The sequence below is a fragment of the Centruroides vittatus genome, unplaced genomic scaffold, assembly GCF_030686945.1.
Source record: "Centruroides vittatus isolate TY-2023 unplaced genomic scaffold, ASM3068694v2 contig_1168, whole genome shotgun sequence".
NCBI classification, from domain to species: Eukaryota; Metazoa; Arthropoda; class Arachnida; order Scorpiones; family Buthidae; genus Centruroides; species Centruroides vittatus.
The window spans coordinates 453,543-459,542 of NW_027120749.1; positions in this window are offsets into that span (position 1 = coordinate 453,543).

Genomic DNA, 6,000 nt, shown 5'->3' on the forward strand with positions numbered 1-6,000 from the left:
ATGTGGAAATATGACAAAATATATTTTATTAAATCAAATATTTAAGTAATGTATCTCAGTTTTAAAATTGAAAAGGTGCTATATTTCATTCACATAATTCACTTATGTGAAATATGATTGATGGAGCACGAAATTCTATAGAAATAGGATGCGTTACGGTTTGTTATGTGAAATGCTACTCATAAAAAGTTATGCAAAAAAAAACACATATCTATGAAAAGATATTGCATTTCAATGTAAAAAATTTTAATAAAATTAAAAGTATAACGAATTTTAACTTAAATCTGTATTTAAAAAATGTATCTAGACTTGCATATAAGCCTACTAATTATTTTGTAATTTAACTTAGCTTAATTTTTATGCTTTTAGTATTATTTATTTAAAATAAGATATGGCTATTATTATATCATGTTGTATACTATTTTCCCACATTTTACCAATAGTTACAAACTCATTAATGAATTTTCAAAATGTAGTTAAATATAAAAGTGGTCAAATGTTATACAGTGTAATAAAATAAATCTATATATTGTGTATACAATTGAATTCACGTCTTTCTGACCGTCTGTCTGTTTGTTCGAGTATCATCTGAGAACGGCTTAACCAATTTCTATGAAACTTTGTACATATTCAGGATAGTCCTGGAAAGGATATGGGTTACCTTAGAATTCCCGTCTCTCTGTCTGTCTGTTCTAGTATTGCGTGATAACGGCTGAATCTTTCTCGGACTATAGAATGTATTTGGAGTAGATTTTGATGTAAAATTATTTCCGGTCGACTCTATTATATTAAAATTTTATTATAATTACATATTTTTCCCGTATATACATTTTTATATGTGCATATTTTTATAACTGTATACTACTTTTACCTGACATATCATTTTCCCGATCGAAGTTAGATACCATACCTAGTGGTTAAACAAATTTATAAATATAATAGTTATATACATAGATACTTATTTATATAATGCTTATACAGTAATCTTAATTCTTTTTACCTCTATGTCCTTATTGTTTTTCATTTATATATATGTACTGTATACAGTTGTAATCTTATTTATTAAACAAGCTTCAAGCATAAGTTTAACTCACAAAATTAATTTCTTTTTCTAAGTTATTTAGAATATTCAAAATATAGATTTAACATTTCAAATATAATTATATGTATTCGAGTGCTATATTTGCAATGTAGCATAAGAAAATATTAACTAAACATATCAAAATAATACATTTGATTAAATTAGTAATCGAATAAAAATGAATAAAGCCATTATTTATTAAAATTATAACCTTTTAGCTTATTAAACATAACTGAAAAATTAATTATTTGTAATGATAAATGAAAACTTCAAAGACGTTTCCATTAACCAAGAATAATTTAAGAATCTCAAATAAATCAAAAATTAGTTCCCGAATTAATGACTTTAATTAGTTTACATTTTAAATTATTAGATTTTTTAAATTAATTATCATTATTTTTATCCCATTCTCTGTAAAGTTATAAAAAAATTCATGGTTGCATAAAAGATACAGGATTGCGCAAAGTTATGAACATCCATCCACAAGAGAACAATTTGGTTAATGTTACCTTAGGTTCCGAGATGGCGGCGGTGGGAATTTTTCCCTATCTTGGCGACTGCGGCGGGGAAAAATTTTTTCCCTAGAGTCGAGACGTCGATGCCGTTGAGAATTTGTCCCCGTTCGGTTTCAACCCCGAGTTCGACGTTGCTGAGTATCCTGTAACCTCGAAACGGCGACGGTCGTGTGTAAATTTGCGACGGTAGAGGGAGCCTTTTCGTGACGTCGTGCGAGAGTAATATCGGCGGGAAATTCGTAGTGGTGTTACGAACGAATATGCAAATGCTCGATCTGTAACGTGATTTCTGTTCATTTCAATGCAATTTTATGCAAATCGACTAGTTTCCAGTTGGAATCGTTTACTGCAGTGTTGCGACGAATTGCGTATTGGAATAATTGCTGTGTTTTTTTTCTGGTTACGATATTTCATTTTTTTTCCTCACCACCTCCCCGCGTTTAGTTTATTGCCGATTATTCGATAATGAGTAGTTTTGCCGATTTGAGTTTCAACGACGAATTTCGGTCGAGTTGCACCACCGGTGATTTCTACAAGTCAATGGAAGACGACTTTTTGGAGCTATGTTTGCCTCCCCGTATCGATAACGCATTGAAATTTCCGAAATTTGCTGTAAAAGTAGGCATACAGCCGACCGAGTCCGTTTGCATTCCGTGCGATTCTAAATGCAAATTATATCATCGGAGTAATAGAGAAAGCTGTTTCTTGCGATGTAGTAAGTGCGGAACGAAGACTTCTGCCTTTGAAGGAACATTTAAAAGTAAATTTGGCCACATTTCTTGGGGTTGCATTCTGTCGTTTATATGGCCAAGTAGTAATAAATCGAACACAGGGAAACGCCAATCGACCAATAAAAGAGCAGCCGAATCGAAAAGAACAGGGAAGAAAAGAGCCGCACCAAGAGAAAAGGAAAGTATCCAAGCTGGCAAAACCGAAAAAAGAATGGATCGGAAAGGGAAAAAAAAGTAGGAAAAAGTAGGCAACCACCATCGAAAAGTGAGTAAAAAAAAATTTTTTTTTTTTTTCTTTCGGTTATTTCGGTTAACGTCCGCGGAGTCTGCAGAGAAATTCAAGATGGCGGCCGGAAACGCGGCCATCTTGAATCGAGGGAAAAATTTTTTTCCCGTCGCAGTCGCCAACGTAGGGAAAAATTTCCCCCGCCGCCAACTCGGAACCTAGGGTAACATTAACCAAAAATTTTATAGGCCTAATATTAATAACAAGTTACAAATAAGAACAAAATAAATTATTTTTTGAATTTAAACATTTTTTTTTTTTTTTTTTTTTTAGTGGAATACTCGTGTGAAACTAACTGCTTACAAATTTGTTATATAGTACGTATGGAAATATATACAAATAGAAATTATTAAAATTAATTAATTTCATTAAAGACTGTACTTTAACAATCTTTAATAAAAATGTTAATTTATAAATTAAAAATATATATATTTATATTACAAAAATATAAATATTAATCTGTACAAGCTTTTAAGTATGGAATATAATATTCATATGCAAACTGTAGCCTGCAGCAAATTCAATTTGTATGAAATGAATTGAATTTGCTATCATAACACCATAACACTAAATTCAGAATATATAAGTATATTACCTTTACTTTATACTACGTAATGCTGTATACATATATACGCTTTTAAACTATAAAACAAGTTGATTTGCGATTGCTACTATAAACACGGATAACATAAATATTCAAAGCATTATTATGAAATTTTCACAATACGATACAAAATCTGATAATTGCATCCAACACATTAATACAATATACAACGTAATTAATATATGTTTATTAATACATAAATTATTTAAATGTTTTAGTAATCTTAAAATTTATTAATTAATAATTTTTAAAGTAAATTAAATTTATTAATACATAAATTATTTAAATATTTTAATGTATTGTCTTGACATTTAAGATTTTTCATTGTATACATTTTAAATAATTATTTACAAATGAATAGAATATAAATTATTATTGATCTGTTTGTTATATTTTTTAAAATTGCATGATTTTTATATTAAAATATTTTATTATAAAAGTCATAAAAATTGTATTTACGACAAGTCGTGACTTCATTTTGAATTTTAATATAGCCTCCAGGATTAAAAGTTTGCTTAGGATCGACACATAAATAATCAAGGAATAGTCATTTTATTTTTATAAATAAAGTTTAGTATATTCATTTATTGTATTTCTTGCATAAAGCATAGTAAATAACAACGCAGTCTTCACAGAACTGACCCTTTATCTATTCATTTTTCACATTTAATATATATTGTAACGAAAAAGCTATAAATAATAATTAATTTTGTTGATTTAATAGTTGTTCGTAGCTAAATGTTTGCGTATATTATGTATATGTTATATATAATTTTTACCTGTACCATATATTGAGATGCAAGACATTACGTTCGTAATATAATTATTTAATCAGGTTTAAGTGTTAATAACTGCATACACTAGCGTTGTCAAGAAGAGATAGTTTCCAAAGAGAATAATTTTAATTGAATTTTTTTATCAGTTTTAATTTAGAAAAACGGTACAAATATTTGTTGTATTGATATCTGTGTTAATAAAATATAAGTACACAAGTTTATTTGATACCGCTACCAAATGTAATTCCAGCTAAGTCACCGGTTGTACAGGTACGTATTTTTGTTTCCGGTATTGATTAAACTGTATTTTTTTTATAGTATTACATTAAATGTATTATTAAATAAATAACTGTATTAATAATAAATTTTTAAATAAAAAACAGTATTATATTAAATAAATATCTGTTACTAATTCAATAGTATTTAAATAATGTTTTTTATCTGTAATTATATTTAACTTATTAAATAACTAAAAATATTTTAATAAAAATCTGTATTATTAAAATTTTAATTAATTAATTAAATGTTTTTAGTGTATAATATATTTATTTCACATAAAAGTATTCAAAATCGTTGCATATGATCCAAGAAAACTTCCTATTAGCCATTCACGTAGAATTAAATCTCGTGTTTTTTTAAAATAAATAAATATTTTTATTGCTTTTAATGTTTTATACTTAAAAAATATCGGTTAAAGTTTAATTATATAATTAGCCTACATATCATTAAATTTTTCTTCTGCATATCATTGTGATTTCCTGCCTTTTGCATAATTATAGTTATTGCTATTACAGTATCACTTAAACACTCTTTACGATGCAATATGATCTAAATATGTTATAATTTCCTCCCAAATTATATCTATATGATATTATTTGATCTATAGTCTTTCCTAAAATAAAAATTCAGGCGATATTCACTACTCTACGCACGCGAAAGAAAATAGTTCCGTGTTCATTACAAATAGAACATTAGGCCTATATGGTACTGTATAGAACATACAAAAAATTGTGTTTAAACTGTTATAATGTATTTGAAATTTCAGACATTTTTTAAAAAAATCTGAGATTATGAAAAATTCAAAAAAAGGTTACGTCATCATATGACGTGTTATTTGAATTTTCAAAGTTTATTTCTCCCCCTAAAGTTAAAACATCACGTTTCTAAGAGTTTTTATTGTTTAGATACAGAGGCGGAGAGATATGCATTCAAGTTTCAGTGCATCGCCTCCATTCTTATCCGGAAAATATTGTAGAGTAGGCTGCATATTCGCTACAATTTAAACTAGATTATGTATTCTAGATGCTTTTATATATTAAAAAAATAATAATTTTTTATCTATTTTAATTTGCGCCATAATAATTCTTTACTTTGCTAATTATTTAGTTCATATTATTGCATACTTTTCACAGATGTTAATAATTATAAAAAGCACATATAAACTGTATGTATATTTATTTAGATGAGCTGAATATTAACATCAATAATAAATATTTAGTTTAGCAAGTGAGGAAATATCAATTTAATAGCTTCTCGGTTGTTAATATAATGGATTTCGGTGAAATATGAAACAATAATGTATTTTGTCAATATTTCTCGTCAAGATTGATTCAAATTCGTGTATCGATTATAATTTGTATTATGATTTTACAAAGTACTAATTCATTAATGGGTTTTGGTGACTGAAATACGGTATTTCCATTTGACAAATTTAGTGCATTTATTGATATTTCCACTTATTAATTCTAAAATTCATACTCATGTAATGCCTAGTACTTAAGATGAAATGATCTATTATAATAAGCAAATTATTTATATGTAATTTATAATTACTAATTATAATTATAAATTTAACTTAAATGTCAGAAATTAATTGATTTGCAATTTTGGAATTAAATTTTCAAATTTTCTTTTCTTATTTATAATGTTTAGGCAAATAAGTGTCAATCACAAATGACATTTATAAAATTTATAAGTGAATTTTCTGATTTCATTTTTAATTATAAT